Below are 18,637 nucleotides of genomic sequence, written 5' to 3' on the forward strand. Positions count from 1 at the left end.
ACGTGCGGGACCACGCTATCATCAGCAGATGCTATTGCTTCCAAGTTCTAATTAAAGAGCTGTCATTACACAAAAAGCATTTGTAGTGTGCAGTAAAAACTGATAAAGCTCAGTAGTCTGGAGGACTGAAGGGAAGGCATATGTTTTTTAAAGCTCCCAAGGACGATAACATGCATTTATTTGTTTATCTACTTGCTTCCCTGCTCTTCAGCCCATCTCAGCCCCAGTAACTGATGGCAGCCAGGTGATCTTTCTGCTCTAACAAACCCAAGACGTTGCCATTCCAAAGTAAGAAGTGCTAAAAATATGTATATTCTACTGAACAATTTCCTACCTGAGAGTGCTGTGTGGAAGAGACTGTATTCTGACACTCCTGTGAACTCGGCAGAACAACCAGTGGGTGAAATAACAGGTTAGGGAGAAACAGAAGTGTTCAGTGTGATGCAGTCACAATTAACACAGCTGGCAATGTTTAAATGCAAGAAAACAGGTCATAAGCCAAATATAAATTATCCAATTTGATGTCTTGGTCATGCAAGTGCACACACAGACATGCATGAATGCACATTTTTCTTTGTGAAGGCAGCTCCTGCTGCAGCTGGCACCACGCTGAGCACTGCTCCAGCAAATGCTTGGCTTGCCTATGTGCTGCTGCCTTGTGCCTAGAGCAGAACTAAGCACTGAGCCTTCACTTCCCCTGCTCGTGGCCCATGGAGGTCTGCAGCTGCTTCCTGCACCCCAGCAGCCAGCTGTGCCATGGGGAGCACCTAGCCCTCCCATTGCAGCCAAACACTGTGTGCCTTCCTCCCAGAGGACCAAGGGATCAGAGCCTGCCAACCCCTGCTGAACAAGCTGTACTGTGGAGGAGCTGTTGACCATTTGCATATAATTCACTCTTTCCTGCACTCTGGATCATAGCCAAAGTCCTGTCTGCTTCAGGAGCCTGCTCCTGAACACCAAGACAGCAGCTGGGCAGATTCCCAACTGGAGGCACAAAAGGCCCAGGTTTCATGAGCTGAGCTTATTCGGATTTCTGCCAGCATAACTCCAGTTTCCCCAGCAGTAGCTAAGGAGAGGTGAACAGACAAAGCCTATGACAGTGACCCTGTGACAACAAAGACTAGGGACCCAGAATCCTTGTCTGGCTGGAGCCCTCCTGCCAACTTCTCAGACCACACCTCATCACCTTTGCATATTAGGGATGATGCCATTCAGAAGAAGTGATGGTGAGATTGGTACTATAAGCAGGGCCACACGTCCCCACTGCCATGTACCGTGGTGACCAGAACACAGCCTGTGCAGTGGGAATGAGTGGGAATGGACCTCCTGTGGCACCCAGTTCATGCTGGAATACTTTGTGGGGCTGTTCAGGGGAACTTCTAATGGGCATTGCCCTCCATCTGCACAGAGCCTGGGGGGCAGAGAGATATGAGTGCAGGAGTGAGAGGGATGGGAATTCCTGGCCTTGAATTACCGCTATCAAAACAGAAGGCACACAGGAAGATCCATGGAAGCATGTGACTGAGCAGAGCTCTGCTCAGCCAAATGACAGCAGAAAGGAAGAGGGGGGAAACGTGCTGGGGAAGAAAATGAAAGGCTCGGGCTGTGCTGGTTGGTTTACTAAAACAGGGCAACAGAGACAGAACCTTTACTGAAGCCTGAGTTCAATCCAGAAGCCATCCTGCGATGGGAAACTTAGGGAAAGTGCCTGCACAGCACAAGTGCAGCACCATGGGGCTGTGTGGAGCAGCCCCCACACAAAGAAGCAGGCAGGGGTCATCCATATGCCAGTGCAGGGAAGCAGTGAGGGGCACAGCCTGCCCTTCTGGGACCTGGGCACTGCCAGTCCAGCATTCCCTTTGCAGTACAGCAGCCCCTGGCAGAGCCTCTCTCCAGCATGCCCCAGCTACGGCCTTCTGCTTGCTTCAGGCACTGCTAAAAAGTACCTGACTCTGTAATGCCTTGGCTGCAGAGGAGACAGCCTCTGTCCTCTGCTCCTACTTTCTCTGTATTTGATGGAGGCTGACACAGGCTGTGCCAGGAGCAGATCTGAGCAATGACTCAAGTGCGCGTCAGCCCCGCAAGGCACAGCATGGGCATGTAGCACCAGGCGGCATTCAGGTCCCAACGAGCAGCCCCACTGCGCTGCCAGCGCACAGCTGAGCTCCAGCCACCTCCCCCTCACCTGGGCTGTCATTGCTGGCACTTCAGGAGCACAAGGAAAGACATTTTAGAAGGATTTCTCCGGTGGAAAAAGTATGTACCAGGCTAGAGGTTCAGCCAGTGTTTCAGTGGGGGGGTCTACCAACATTTACCACAAAAAGAGTAAGAGGAAATCACTTGAAACAACATGACTGGACTTATCTCTAAGGTTCCCTGTGATCAAGGTGTTGTCTTTCTTAAAAACAAGCGGCCAGACACATCACAGACTCTAGGAAATAAAGGGGTTCTGAAGAGCAGAAAAACCACCAAACCCCAAGAACAAACAAAAAAACCCAACCCCTCCCCCAGACAGGTACAGCTGAGGTCTTCATCAGAAAAGAGGCGAGATAAAGGGTTGTGTAATTGCTCTTTAGACAGTGAGAGCAAATCAGGGCAGGTCCCGGTGGAAGGAAAGCCAACCCTTCTTGCTGCAGTGACACCAGCAAGGTGTGGGGTCTTTGCCCTCCAGAACAGTTGGCTCCGACGGCTCTGCTCTGAGCGCAGGAGCAGGAGAGGCCAACGGGCAGTGCAGCACATCCCTCGTGAGGCAGAGCTGTACTCCTCACTGTGCCTTGCAATGCTCATGCCACGATTGCATCATGATGAGCAACAGTGTTTAAAGTGATACAAGTTTTTATTTCGAAGTAGATAAGGCATAGCAGCTGTTCTGTCTGTACTTGGTCAGAAATCTCCTTTGAGCTGCTAGTTCCAGGGCTTCTCCTGATTCAGAATTGACCATGCATCTTGTGTGACAGCTGCTATAGTTTTAGGAGACTGTTGTGGCTGATCTCGCAGTGTCGCGGCCTGCTGCAGCTGCCAGGATGGGGACACAAACCTTTGTATTTTGACAGTATGCAATACTTTTATATTGCTATTATATGCATGAGCAGTGCTCTACCCACACACCTGCGAACAAATCAGGGCTGCCTGTAGGAGAGCTCATGCTTGGCGAAGAGAATGAGGAGTTTGGTTCTTGCAGCACTGTTTGCTTCATCAGATGAGGGCACAAGTGAGTTTTACCAAGAGACTGCAGCAGCCAGCAGTGCACTACCCTTTGAGCAATCAAAAGCAGAACGTCTACATGGTCTGTGCTCCAAAAAAGGCTCTCAGAGAAGAAAGGCCCTTTTCATCTGCCCACTCAGAAATGAAGAGCTCAACCACAAAATCCTGACTGTAGTACAATGAGCAGGACTTTGTCCGCTGATTCCAGCAGGCCCAGCTTTTCACCCTGACAGTCTGCTCCAGTGTTGAGTAAAGAGAGAAGGTGCCAGCAGCAACATTCTGGCCTTGGATCTGGAGGGGTTTGTTGGCTGACTGCAGGAGCGGTGAATGTACAGCTCACCCACAGTGCAGATGTAACCTGCATGCCTCCTGCTTTCAGAAATGCTGAGGGCTCCATGTAACCATGTGCAATAAGAAGACACTAATAGTTGTGCCTGGCAGTGGTTAAGGATGGAGATGAAATTCCCTATTATCATGGATTATTGGTTTGTCAAAGGGGATGCCAGCAGAGCTGCGCTGTGATGAGGTTTGCATTTCAATGAGCAAGCTGCACAGAGCTTCCAGCTCCTCCACGGAAGCAGAGTTGTGCTGAAATGTCCTTCTGAGGTGCCCCACAGCCATCAGAAGAGCCCAACTGCAGCCAGGTCATGGCAAGGCTCTCAGGGCCAGAAATCATGGACAGCCTTAACCAGAGAAGGCACTGTGTGGCTGCTTTAGAAGCTGTCTCCATGCAATGCTGTTCCTTAGCCCTGCACAATGCCTGGGAGCAGAGTACTCTGAGACAGGTGATTCTTTGAGAGGCAGCAGTACCAGCACACTTTGCATGGAAAAGACAACCAACACAAAACTTTGCATGGATCAGAATTCAATACTAATGCTCAGCATGAAAAGGGGATTATCACCCTTTGTGTGGTTTTTCTGAGTCTTTCTACTGGTACCCACCCTATTCCAGAAGTGGTTACAGCTCTACAGAACAACAGTGAATTTTTCTTTGGCTCCCAGCTTTCTGCTTATATCCCTTCACATGTTCAAGTTTCTTTCAGCAAGCACAAGGGCCTGGAACATCCCTCCTGCCCCTTCTCACTTTAAAGAAACATACTGAAGTTCCTCTGAACTCTGCAAAGCCACCAAGTACCTTGAGTCCCACAGTGCATTCTCAAGAGCTGCTAAAACTGCCTGTGCTCATGGCAGCAGAAGCTCCAGAAGATTAAAGTCAAAGGCATCTCCCTGCTCTGCACCTTATTTCTACCATCCATGACACCTGCAGAAGAAAAATTCTCATGGCCCCAAGGAGCTCGGCACAGGAGCCTGCAGACAACAAAAACAAATTCTTGCCTGTGTACATCACTTTCCCTCTGCTGTGCTTCAAAGCCACTCCAATACGGTCCCAAGGCAAAGCACCGGCGGCTCGCCAGGACTCAGGCACAAAGCAGTGTGGCTGCACACCCAGGGAGCATCTGCTGTGTGTGTACCTGGCACTGCCGGCTCTGCACATGCACACACACTTCATGTGCACACACTCCCCATCTACAGTCTTAAACTGTAAACACAAGCTGCTACTCGAGTGCAATGCTTGGCTGAGCTTCCACCTCTATTTCACTCCAGTGTTTCAGAAACAGGCAGATTGCTGGGATAAAAGCAACCAGCCATCATTTCTTCTGCTGCGGGCCTCCTCCTGCAGTTTTAATACCTGACATTTGCAGCGCTCCTTCCCGTGGGGCCTCCGAGTGCTACAGAGACAGTCACGCACAGGGAGAAGCATCTGTGCCCGTTCCTCACGTGAAGGAAACCAGCACTTTGCACAGCCCTCACAGAGTGCGTGTCCTGCGGCAGCGGAGGCAGAAAACCAGGAGTGGCAGATCCTGGCTGCCCCTGAACACGTCAGTCCCTCCTGCTGCCCCTTCTGCCCATTGCACCCACCACATATTTGCAGAGCAAGACTTTCTGTATAACTCTAACTGCAAACTTAGTCTGCTTTCTCTCAGGGGTGAGGCTGGCTAACTCATTTCCTTTGGCTAAACAGGGCAGGAGAATCACTCATCTGATTCTGACCTGCCCCGCTGCTGGCAGCCTGTACCAGCTGTCCCTGCTGCGCCACGGGCTCTGTGCAGCAAGTAAATATCCAGTTCCACTGCATGGCGGTGAAGGCAGTGGGGAGCTCCCACAGGCAGGTGCATGGGCTGCTCCATGATCACACCACCATTTTCCCACTTAGGAGGGGATGAGCCCTGTGCGAGCTGCCCATTGCTGAAAGCCCCTGGAGAGCTCAGCACAGCACAGTTGCCGCACCAGACAAAGGGCAGCGATGGCTGCGGCTGCAAGTGATACTCTGAGGCAGCAGAGCCTGCGTGCATTTGATAGGCATAAACCATAATAGACAAAGCACGAAGAGTGGGCTGACAGCTGCCACCTTCTCGCCATCTCTCTTTCCCCCACAGTAACGCACTGTTGGAGCAGTGCTGGCTGGCGGCGGTGACACACAGTGGCGAAGCTGCCCATCTCCCTTCCCCTGCATCCAGCACCTCGGGGGCAGGGGCAGGGCTCAGCCTACCCAGCTCCCCCTGTCTGGCAGCAGGGCTTGCTCCCGGTTAGCACCGACTGTCAGCATGGGTTCCTCACCGCTGGTCCTCAGCCAGCCTTCACAGATGGTCACAGAATTGAGTTTTCAATACAAGAAACAGTTGAAACAACAAAAGCCCTGCTGAGGCTGATTCAGCTCATGAGCCTGCATCCCATTATGGCAGTCATTTTTTTCCAATTGTTCAGTGCAGGAACCACATCACATGGCCGTGCACGCCTGACCTTGCTGCAACACCTCTCCGAGCTGGGGGTGGGCAGGGGTGCTGCCTCCTCCTCCCAGGAGCTGTGCCAAGGGGTGTCTGCAGGGGAAACGTGTGAGCTGTGGACATGGGCATCATGGCAGGGATGTGTCTGTGACTCCTGACCCGATGAAGGCCGGAGCAAAGAGATAGGGAGTGAGGAGCAGGAAGCATTCAGGAGGTAGACATCGGTTGCAGGTCTTCTCCTGCACTATGCTCCAGAGCCAGGGCAGACAAATGTAAAACATCTCTCCCTTCTTCACACTGTGGCCTGGGCTTACTCAGACTCTGTTGCAGACAGCTTGACACAAACCTTGCCCTTAACGCAGAGCACCAAAAACATTCTCAAAGCCTAGGAAAGCCTACAGCTGGTAGAACACCTCTGAAACTGCCATCCAAACAGGTAGATGATATGAGCTGAATTTAGCTGCATCTTTAAGTGATTGGCTGCCTTTGGAAATATGTCCGTTAGCCATTTAGATCAAGCAACAGCTGCTTTTAATTTAGCTCCAGGAAGTAGCCAGCAATTACTACTGACATAGATACTCTGAATTAAGACACACTGAATTGTGAGTTTTAGTAACAATAGGATAAATATTAACTGGCTGAACATTTTGCAAGCAGAGTTGAGTGATATGAGAGTTTGCTTAACAAAATAGTTCAGAGGAATTGGCCATAGCCCTGGATGCCCTTTCAAGTGAAAGTCATAACCTGAAACTAACCACACTGCACTGGAATCACATGAAGATGATGATGCTAGAATTACCAAACTGTTTGAGGATTTGACCTCTGGAGCAGACAGATGGATGTCTGTGGATTGACAATGAAGGCTTTTATCCACTATGAGAACACCTACTCTTTGGAAATGTTAGAGTTGGCTAACTCTGCCAAATCTGATAGAGATTAAAGAGCTGATTCAGACACAGACACATGCAGGATCCTCTGTGTTCTGGTATGGTGTGAAATGATGCCTATGAAGTGCTGGATGTCCCCCAGGTATTTCACCAACCTTTAGAGAAGCACACACTTTCCTACTTGCTCTCCCTGTCCTTGGACTCAGTCCCCAGAGGTTTCTGTTGCCTTTTCTCTGTTTCCTATTACATTTCACACATCAAAAGAAGATAGTTAAACAGTATAAAGCAAGGAGCATCTACTTAATGAACATTACAAGCATTTCTGTGCTGCTTGCTGCTCCCACGGCCGGGCAGAACTTCAATTGCACACGTTCACTTGTCCTTGCAGCGTAGCTTCCTTGCTGTGGCAAGAATTGGCCTAAGCTCCTCATTCAGTACTGTATGCAGCTGCATTTTGTTTTTGCCAAATCACAATGCTTTGAATTTGAACGAATGAGTGTCACGTTACAGGACACCATCTGATGTAGATAATCTAAATCAAAAGCAGTGCTAATCTTGCACTGAGTCCATGTAAACACTCCTACTCACATCTCCTGAGTTAAGGAGCGAGCCACTTTCCCTTCAGCCTGAGGTCTGACCAAAAAGTCTGATACACCAAAGAGACGCCAGCAGAAACTGTAATTACAGATGAAGCCATCATGAAACCAGCCCTGTGTAAGAACCAGACCATGCTCCAGCCTTTAAGTGGCCGCTGCATTATAATGATTGGGGAAAAGGAGCACAGAATTTATCAGCGTCACTGGAGACGTTGCCTTTGTTTCACACTCCCACCACAAAGCACAGGGCAGTGCAGTGTGTCTATAGAGTACCACAGTAAAATGAATCTTGGCGAGCCCTACACACTTAGGATATTTTTACTTCAATTTGAAACTCAGTTTTACCAATTTCCTGGTGCAGGATAGGACACTTTTAGCCCACTTAAAATATGTGTTTTTGTTAGCTACAAACTACATAACATTTGGGCACTGGTATAAAAACTGAAACACCTCAAGTATTTTTCTTCCTTTTGGTGAAGTGTATTTTGGAGATGATCCATCTGCTTTCCGGTAAACAGTATACTTCACAAAATGAGCTGTTTCCTCCCCGTGAGGCCGTGCTCATGGAAGAATTTTCCATTGTGAGGTGTGTCAGGAGCCAGCAAGGCACACTGGAAAGCTGAGCAGAACCCGAGCAGAAGAGCAGGGCAGGGCTGAGGTACTGCACTGTTCTTCCTACAGCAGCAGGCTCTGAGATCTGAATAGCAGAACCAAGCTGTGCTGCTACATCAGGCAAACTTGTTGCTGCTGCTCTCTGCTCCCAGAAGTCCTCATAAGCTCTGCTTTCTCTGTGGGCCATGTGAATACCTAATTTTCTCCAGAGTTAGCTTCACATTAAGGAAAAAATCAAATTCTTCACAAATTCTGGTATGACAATGCTAGTATGTGAGGATTTCCAGGACAGGAGGAAAGCGTGTGACTTTAACAGCACTCAGCCACAGAGGGTCCAGCTGAGTTAGACTGATGATCAGTGTAGTCTAACCCTTTTCTGACACTTGCTGGCACAAGGACACCAAGGAAAGAGCAGGAGAGGAGGATGAGCACTATAGTACTCCTTCTGAATTCTCAATTAATTCAGTGAAGGGTTTCATCATTCTCTTGGAGATGATTCACAAAGACTGGACTACAGAAGAAGGTCCACAGAGAAGGCACACTAACCACGAAGGTAGTCAGATCCTCCATTTTCACCCTGCCTGTCTCCAATAGGTGCTACTAGGAGTGGCAGAAAGCATCCAGCAGACATCAAACAGCACGATGTCATAGACCTTGATGTATTTGTGGGAGCATTCGGGCAAAATTCGTGAAATGGGTCAAGACTTTGAGCCAACTCTAGATACAAAAAAAAGTGACAAGTGGATACTACTGTGAGAAAGTTTAGCAGCACCCAGAGACCCAACAGTACTCCTTACAGATGGAATTTGGCAATTACAGCTTTGCACTTTCATCCAAGAGACACCACACCTTGCCTGCACAGCACTTCCTTCTGTCCAGGATAACACTCTGTCTGCCTTTGCAGCTTTTCTTCCTCCATGAGCTGATTTCATCCAAGCTGTAGCCTCTCTGGGGTTGTGATGTGGTCAAACATAATGAAGAATAACCACAGCAACCTCTCAGTGTACTCTTACTGGCATATGAGTGAAGATCCCCATACCAGCTCAGCCAGTGGCTGGTGACAATGCTGAAAACTAACTCAGCTCTTAAAGTCACTAATGTGGAAAGGAGCTGGTAGGTCTGCAACATTTTGAGGAGACAAATGCTGACTATAAAAGTCAGAACTGTCTTAAGAAACATAATGCAAATAAACAGTCAGATAATAAAAGTCAAGAAAGAAGCAGTTCTAAAAATTCCTTCCATTTGCTTGTAGTTACTACTGAACATCAAAGCTCTTTTCCAGCTTTGTTGTCTCAAACGGAGAGGTAAATAATATGTTGTGCTGTAGCCATTTGTTCTTTAGGACAAACATGGGATATTATATTTTCATTTAAAGATATAATCTTGAATACTTATGAGGCGTTACTTACAGGGAGAAAGCATGCATAGTAAGGAAAACCATATGCTGGTAATAATAAATAAAGGAAATATATCTGAATAGTTAGAAAAGACTTGCATTGCTACAAGAAAAGGAGCCTAAATCTTGAAGCATTTTCTGAAAGACTATCAGAAACATGCTCACAAATGCATCAGATAATTGAGGAACCTGATTCTTTGAATGTTCTACCAGAGCTGACTTCCAATCCCTTTTTCACTGTCTTCTCCAGGTATATTCTTCCCTATGTGAAGTACCTTCTGATCAGCACCCTTCTAGATTTCTGTAAAAATAAAGTAAACATCCCAAGCCCCTGAAAGATATATGCTTTTGGAAATAATCCAGTTTTGTGATCACCACAGGAGCAACAATATAGTCAAAAGAAAATACAGATCCTATCCATTTCTGATTTAGGCAATCATTAATCATCCTCACATTCACTTCTTTTGTTTAGACCATGGTGGCCTAGCTTATCCGGCATTGCCCTCAGGAAGGAGGACTGAATCGGAATATTTTGACAAAACTGCAGTGTTTACACAGGGCTTCTTGATACCGTCTTTGAACCCACAGAATCCAGCTGGATCTCTGCTGCCTGCAACATTTGCCACACGTAGTTTTAGAGACTAACATACACAAAAGTAACCTGCAGTGCTCTACTTCTCACACTGCCCTCTGAGTTGCAGGGCCCTGTCAGCTGGCAGAGCTTCAAAGAACTAATAGAAAAACTTTATACCCAAACGAGCTAATTACCACAGTCTGCATCCAAGATGGACTCTTATGTATTATTATGTTGTCAAGGAAAAATTGCAGCATCCCTAAAGATCTGAAGAAATTCCCAAACAAATCACTAATTTATATCCCGAGTTACATACCAGAATATTAAACACTATGACATTTCAAAGTAAAAAGAAGAGTTTTAAAAAAGAAAACCACTACTAACATAACATTATAGAAATTCATTATAACAGATGTAGCTTTATATCTGATGCCACTCCACTGTCCTCCCACACACCCTCTAAGCACACGAAGCCCTTTTGCTGCCAGCCATTGTCCCAGACCCCACCCACCAACATTTAAGGTCCATCTTGAAATAGCCTTCCCTTGCCTCGGATAGGACAGCTACACTACAAACCACACAGAAGTCACATTCTTTCCTATTTTAGCCTACATACCTCCAAAACCAGCAGCAGGGAGAACCGAGGGCCTCATCCAGCTACAGCACTCACCATTGATTGCCACATCTCTTGTGCTCCAGCTCCATCACTCCTCACCAAGCACGCCTCATGAAGCATGCTGCAAGAGACACATTTCTCTAAAACACATAAGCTCTGCAGCAGAGAAAGTAATGCACTGATTTCATATATCATGCTTCCAGATGAGGGAAGAAATAGGAAGTCATAGCTCAGACTATTTGTAGACTTTGCGTGCACAAATCAGTGATATCACACACTGCTACTTGCATTGCCCTGCGGCCAAGGCTTTGCTGAGGGGGATATGATGCCCAGTGTAGCTACTGAGTGCCTATTAGCCCCAAGATAATTCTCTTTATAGGAGTTACTTGCTGCAGCACATGGGACCCAGCAGTGAGGGAAGACAAAATCTCTCCAGTTTATTCCAGCTTCAACCCTGACCATCCACAGTCAAGGACAAAAGTTGAGCTGGCAGTCTGATATACTGCTCTAGCCAAAGTAGATCAGCTCTCCAAAGGGCTATTTAAAAAGTCTCAGGCAAACAGAATTAAAAAAAATATGGTCACTATCAGGTCTACCTAGCAAGTGTAATAGGATAGGATTTATGTTCTCTCACCAAGGCATAGACATCCATCTTTAGAAAATAAATAACTTCTTAATCAGCTATTTGGCCATCCTTCAGTGGAGAACAAAGGCACGGGATGTTCAAACTTTGAGTGCATTTCTGTAAGAAGCAGGACTTCTGCCTGCTTTGTATTTGTGTTCTCCTTTGTTTGCTTCAGGTTACACAAATCAGCATCATCAGTGGATTATTTTCAACACTGTGTAAAGATCATCCCCGTAGGGACACAGAGAAAGGATCCTCTGCAGCTGTCAGCAGCCTTAACATAACCAATCTGGAGCTACTACAACTTCCAGAATAAGCAGAGCACAGCATAGTGAGAGAAAGAATTGCAACTTCCTAAAATTTATCTATAAGAAACATAGGAAGTCATGTTTCCACGCATGTAAAAGGAACTTGGCGGCAGTAGCCAGATTCTTTACTCCAACATGCTTTCTGAAAGTTACCAGTTAACCCAAGGAATTCTCTTTCATTCTTTGGGAAAGGTGATTTAAATTAAGGAACACTACAGTTGTAAAGTGAAATTGTTATTTCGGATCAATGGGAAAGAGATTGCTGTCCTAGAGGGAAAATACCTCTGGAAACACACAGAATCATTAAGGTTGGAAGACCACTAAGATCATCTCGTCCAGCTATCCACTCATCCCCACCACGTCCCTCAGTGCCACATTTACCCTTTTCTTGAACACCTTCAGGGACAGTGACCACCACTCACTGAGCAGCCTGTTCTGACGCCTCACCACTCTTTCTGAGAAGAACTTGTTCCTACTATCCAACCTGAACCTACCCTGGCACAACTTAAAGCCATTCCCTCTTGTCTTAGAGGACAAGTTCCAGGCTAATCAGAAACAAAAGCCACACAAGCCAGAAAATGGCAATAAGACCAGTTAATCAGCAATAGTTTCAGTGGGATGGTCCTTGCAGAATAACCCTTTGAACTCCTACTCCAGCTGTGGTTACTTTACTAGTTCTTTTTCTCTGCCACTTCTCTGTGGTTCTCTCCTTCAAGCATACAGAATACACACACAGCACCCCACAAATTGTTTCCGCTGACCTGTCGTGATTTTTTGTGTGGTGTTATGTAAAGGGATCAACTACTGCATCCTACAGGAGTTGAACTATTCCCTACAGCCTTCTCAATGGACAATGACAATGTTTCTCTTGAGGCAGAGCACTAGCAGTGCTCCAGTATTAACAGGAGGAAATAGAGATTTCATAAATTCAGTTTACATAAAATGACACAACAAACTGACGTCAATCAGGATTACCACCCTCCTGTCTTTGTTCCTTGGTAAATACTTTAACAAGTTACTTGTGCTAACAATCTGAACTCATTTTTGAAATCAACATTCATAGGAAATTTTGAAGCACTTGGGGATATTTGAAGATGAAAATAATCTGCTACAGACCAAATACTGAGTAGTAACATATGCACAGAATATGGAGTGAGGAAGCTAACATTAACCTCATTTGAAGGCACCAGCAGCACCAAACCACAGCTCAACACAACTTAAAATCAAACTCTTCCAGACAGCAAGCAGCCTGACCAAAAACGTGGGTACAAGCAGATTCAGAGCAGCTGAGAGCAGAAGGCTTGGACTTGGGTTGTGTTGTAGAGTCTGGAAAGAAAAATGTGCCGAGAGCTGTCTGTAGGGAGCTGGTAGCAAGGCAGGCAACACAGGTTTGCTTCTTCTTCCAAATTTGCTCATGAAGTTAAGGACATTTTGATACTCATACTCAGTATGAGAATTTTGTGAACCTTGTCCAATCACTTCCTACCCAACTGATGAATCATTCTTCTGTGCATCCAAATTTCACTCCAATTACAAAGAAACTGGAAAAGTTTTTTGCATAAGAAACTTCCACTGCTACTGCACACACCATCTCACAGAATGGAGAAAAATAATTTCTGCTTTTAGAGACGAAGTGGAAAAAAATCTACAACCCCAGCCTAAAAGGAAACAATACTAAAATGAGAAATATGCTGTGAGTCACAAGGAGTCACGTGCCAGGGACTCCCCAGCATTTCTTTTATTAGAGATTTGCATACAGACACACAAAAGGAACACTCCCTTTTTCACTTGAACAGATACCCGCTGCTGATGGATGTCATATGAGCTGCGAGATGCAAATGGCTCTCAAAAGACTGTGGGCCCATCTGCAAGTTATTTTCCCCGCAAGGGAAGTGACTTACAGCAGCAGTGGTTCTGCTGCAGAGAACAAATCACGTTGCAATCACGTCTTGGTCCTGTGTTGTAATCCTTCAAAACAAAACACATAAAACCTGACAACCTGGGAATTCCAGTGAAAATGCTTTAATTTCACCTGCACGTGCCAGAGCAGGCTGGGACAGACAGGGCAGTGCTCTGCTGGGGAAGGGGTGTGCCTGGAGGTTCTCTAAACGCTCCCACTCCACTCATATTGCAAATACATTGCCAGAGCCTAAGGAAAGTGCTGGACAATGGGACGGTAATTTACATGCTGACATGCTGTAGTTGTCAAGCAAGAGCCTTGGAGGGTAGTGAGAGCAACCAGAGGGAAAAGTTGCTCAAGGATGACCTGATGATTTTATGACTTGCAAGTCCAAAGGGAACCTCACTGCTGATCAGCTGTTGGCATGGGGAAGCAGAGAAACCAAGAAAGCCTGGGAGTTACTAGTCACCAAGGTAAGGTAAGGTAAGGTAGAAAGCCAAAAAAAAAAAAAAAAGTTGTCTGCAACAGAGCTAGTTCAGCCCAGCTTGAACTAAGACAAAGGTTTCCCAAGATCCATTTAAACTGCTTTTTCTCCTGTGCTTCCAACCCTACAGAAAGCTTACCCCACTGCCTTGTGCTGGTTCTTCATAAGGCAATTCATACCACTCAGCTTGTCTAAAGGCAGAGAAGAAGACCAGGTGCACCGAGCTTGGTCTTGTTAATTCAAACAGCAGTGAAGGCTCAGGCAAAACCACATCATGTTAGCATTTTTTCTGTTTAATGGAAAGTCCTGCTGACTTTAGCAGCCACGTGCATTTATCTTGCTCGTAGCCGTATCAGGTTGCTACATGCCACGGAAGAACGAGGCAGAAGGCAACGTGATGCTAGGTGTCACGTTGTGTTGCCGTTCAGTGAAAGTCGACTTTGTTACAGGCAGAAGCAATTAGCTGGGAACAATGGGTTTGTACAGTAACTGCGGCTGGGTGGGAGTGCTGGGCTGCATCCAGCGGCGGCTGTGAAGGATGACTGAGTAGAATAATGCTTGGCTAGTTAGGACAGGAACAATAAATTGCCTTATCTGGTGCTTTTACCTCTCAAAATTACCTCCAAGTAATATGTCAACTCATTTTAGTTTTCTGCTAAAATTCCAAAGAGCTAAAACACCTACCAGAAGAAAGCAGTGATCAGAGGGCTATAGAATACTCACAGGCACCAACATAACTGGATGCAAAGACAACTAAAGGAGCAGTAAGCTCAAAATAGAACTTCTTTTACAGGGCATGGTGCACTAGGGTTCACTTACACTGCAGGCACCTCTCACACAAGCACAGCTGCTGGGGTTACAGTAGAAACTTACTGCAGCAAGTGTGCATGTAATTATTCAGCTATTGAGGCCAATTCCCATCACCTGTGCAGAACACCATGCTGTCCACATGAGCTACAGTGCTATCCTGCCTGCACAGGCAGCACAGAGCAGCTGAGCTGTGCCTGCACTTATAGCTGCCAGTCTGACGGCTCCTGGCTTATAAGAACACTGGTCTTTTGCCTGCTCAGACATGCTGGAAGTGACTTGCTGTATTTCATGCAGCTTCAGATGGGGCTGTAACAGCAAAAAAGGAGCTTTCGTAAGGTCTGGAAAAGACTGCTCTTGGCTCAGCGTAACCCTCCTGATTTGACATATTATCCAAAAAGATTCTTCACAATGGTGAAATCAGAGATTAATTGGTTTCCTTTTCTTAGGAGCCTCATGTGAGTTCATCCCACTGTGACAGACTCTGTACTTACAAACCACCACCTCGGAGTTCATCATCATCTACAGAGCAGATTCAGTGTGACAGTGAAGGAGGCATCACTGTGCTTCTTTAGTGAAAGGGAAACCAAGACAGTCATGAGTCAAGACAGTCATCTCTTCCCCAAGGCTATGCACTGAAACCAGTGACCACTTTGGTGGAAAGAGTGTGTTAGCAACAAACTTTTCAGGGATTATGGGTAGGATGTGAACTCATTCGCCAACCAAGACCTACCAGTTCAGGGCCACTCACCCTACATACTGTTTTGCACCAAAGCCTCCCCTCTACCCTGCAGATGTTGCTTGCACCAGGCAGAACAACCCAGGTCAGTGCCAATGTTTGTCCCCACTGGGTGCCAGGCCTGGACAGGCTCTGCAGCAGAAACAGGACTTTTCTTTGTGGCAGCACAATGCTTGCTTTGAAGCACAGATCAAATACAAGCCATGATTGTTTCCACTAAGTGCAAAACCTCTGTGCAGTGACAGGAAATGAGATATTCAAGCACAAATTTCAAAACTGATTGCCACAGAACACTTCTACAGCTTTCCAGCTGCAAGCAGGGCTCCTGGAGCCCACCAGTGCTCCCAATGGGCACAGGAGCAGCCTGGACAGGAGCACATCACCTCATGCTGTTTGTGAGGAACAGATTTATTATCTCCAGATGGCCAGCTGCTCCTCACCTAGATCTCTCCAGGGCTGATATTGCTTGAGAGGGGCTGATGCTTTCCTGCAGTGTGCAGGGTGGGCTGTCAGCTGGCAGCCAGCTTCCTGAGAGCAACTCTCCCTTCCAAGCACAGAGGTCACGTTGGGAATGGAAAGCCATGTGAGATGGGCTGAGGCCAGTTCACACCAGCTGAGCTTTGAACCTTGGAAGTGCTTTAAGAAAGCTGTGTCTGCCTGTTAGCTTCAAAGTGTGGGGCACTTCAGTGGCTGCTTAGCTGTATTTGCCTGGATCACAGACAGTAACCTGGACACACTGTGCTCCCCCGTGGCAATTCATCCAAAGCAAACTAATCCAAATTGATTTAAGGAAGGCTCTGCTACTATGATTCCTTTTAATCTCAAGCTTCAGAAAAACAAACTGTGTAAACTGTTTCTGTGCAAAACCATAAGCAACACAAGAGCTTCTTTCTGATGTCAAGGTCACAGGAGTCATTTCTATTAGCTGAAAAGCTTGCAGGTCATGTTTGCATGAAATAAAAATAAAAATTACATTTTAAGAAAAAGAATGAGGATGCATTCTGGGAAGGATTTCTGACCTGAAAGAGAAGAAAGTGCAATTTAGCACTAAAAGTATGGTAATGTAACAAGGAGATTCTTGGAGAGATTCTCCAGTTATGCCGATGGGCATTGGAAAGGAATCAAAGAGACAGATTCCTACAGGAGCAAAGCATACCAACTGTTGAGTATCTCATGTAAATTGATCCTGTGGGCACAAACAGAGCTACTGAATGCAAAGCGTTTGCAAAAATGCAAGCTAGGGCTCTCAAAGCCCAGAGGCTGCCTATAACCCATCCAAGACCTACTCAGCGTGCCACACAGCAGTTACCATCCTGTGCTCACAGACAGTATCCTGGCGGCTCCTCCTGCTAAGGGAGGAGGTCTTTCCTTTAATCAGCTCCTCTGCAGCCCTTCCCAGAGTTCAGGCAGGCCTGTGTTTTTCCTAAGCACTGAACAGAAATGAAAACACAGTCAAACTGCCATTTCACCAATTAAGCAGAACAAAAAACTCCTTCAGTGGGATATGATTTGTGGATTAAAGTTGTTTTTTTTTCCCTTGAACTCAACAGAACCCAAAAATCTTTTCCGGTGGCTTATTACAACTTAGCTAACCTCAATCCTTAAAAGACCACTGTATCTCAATACACCAAGGAAGGTCTTTGTCAGGGACTTTCCAAAAGCCCTCAGCAAACAGGGTACAGCACAGGCCTCTGAATTTCACAGGACGCCTGAGATGCCAGTGAGAACTGGTTGGTTGGATGTCAGGCACAGAACAAGCCTGGACATTGCTTCACTTTGAAATCTTCTGCCAGTCATTTGGAAACTCATCACATTGTTCTAGAAGCCTGGAAAACAAAGGACTTCCAAAGGAGGACGCTGCCCCTCCTATCCCACCTGTATGTGGTCCTGGAGAACTGGCAGCAGATCTCTCAGGTAAGCTGGAACAGGTCAGTGAAACAGAAGTAGCAGAAAACAATTCACGAAATCCCTCCTGACTTTCAGCTGCTTCTTCACAAATGACAGTTCTTTCACCTTCTGAGACACACGTGAAGATGCAATTAGAATGTGCGCAGTCCAAGGGGTTGACCAAAGGGTGCCATGAATTTGCTGGGAGAAAGCAGAGTATGCCTGCATAATGAATGAGGATACTGCTATTAAACACCATCGTGGGTTTCCTTGGACATTTTTATCTACTCATATTAGTTCTGTATCATGGCCCTCTCAAACAAAAAAGAGCACTAAGGGAATAATCTTACCATTTGCCCAAAGGAGACCACACTCATGAAAATACTGGAAAATGTGGATTGGTGAATTGAATTATATTCAGCTAAAGAGCAGCACACAGTGCCTGCACATTACCTTACTGCATTGGAGCTACATCTTGCTAACCAAAGATTAGCTGCTGACTGGAGCTTGAGCTCTCTGAAAACGTATCTACACCTCCTCAAGTAAGTAGAACACAGCACACAACAACTTACTAGCACTCACAGGGTTAACGTCTGCTCACTGCCCTCTTGAACAGAACTGGTTTCAAGATGTATTTGTTTAAACAAGTTAACAGAGATGTCAGAGGCCATTTCACCAGCTGCCTATGACGACAGCCTTCTTCCTTCTCTATCAGCAGAGAACAATTACACACTGGGAGACAGGAGTTTACTAATGTTGAGTCAGAGTAGGAACGTTTGTCCAGAAAATACATGCAAAGGAAAGAAAGATGAGACAGACTGCTGCTTTCTGCCTTCCCTTTCTTCCTCTCCTTCCTTGAATAATGCGGGCTAAGCAGAGAATGCCGATCCAATTCTGGCTTGAAAAGACCCATGGAAGAATTTGGCACATCAACAACCTTATCTGTTCCTAGAACTCTACTGATAGGAAATTGAAGCCTGAATGAAGCCTAGTGAAGGCTAATGACTGCTGGTTACATCAGTGCAGGGGACAACTTTCCAGGAGCATCAGGAAACAGCAAGCCCTTATGAGGATGGGCTTGTGCACAAAGCATGAGAGAACTTGGATCTGCTCCAGGATTAGGAGCTCTGAACTTTCTATGACAGCACAGACAAATCACACTGGCATTTCCTTCAAACTGTAACTGTGACCGCAGGGGACTTGGGTGGCTGCTGTC

This window comes from Cyrtonyx montezumae, unplaced genomic scaffold, assembly GCF_038088225.1.
Source record: "Cyrtonyx montezumae isolate F1298 unplaced genomic scaffold, pur_monq_1.0 scaffold_17, whole genome shotgun sequence".
NCBI classification, from domain to species: Eukaryota; Metazoa; Chordata; class Aves; order Galliformes; family Odontophoridae; genus Cyrtonyx; species Cyrtonyx montezumae.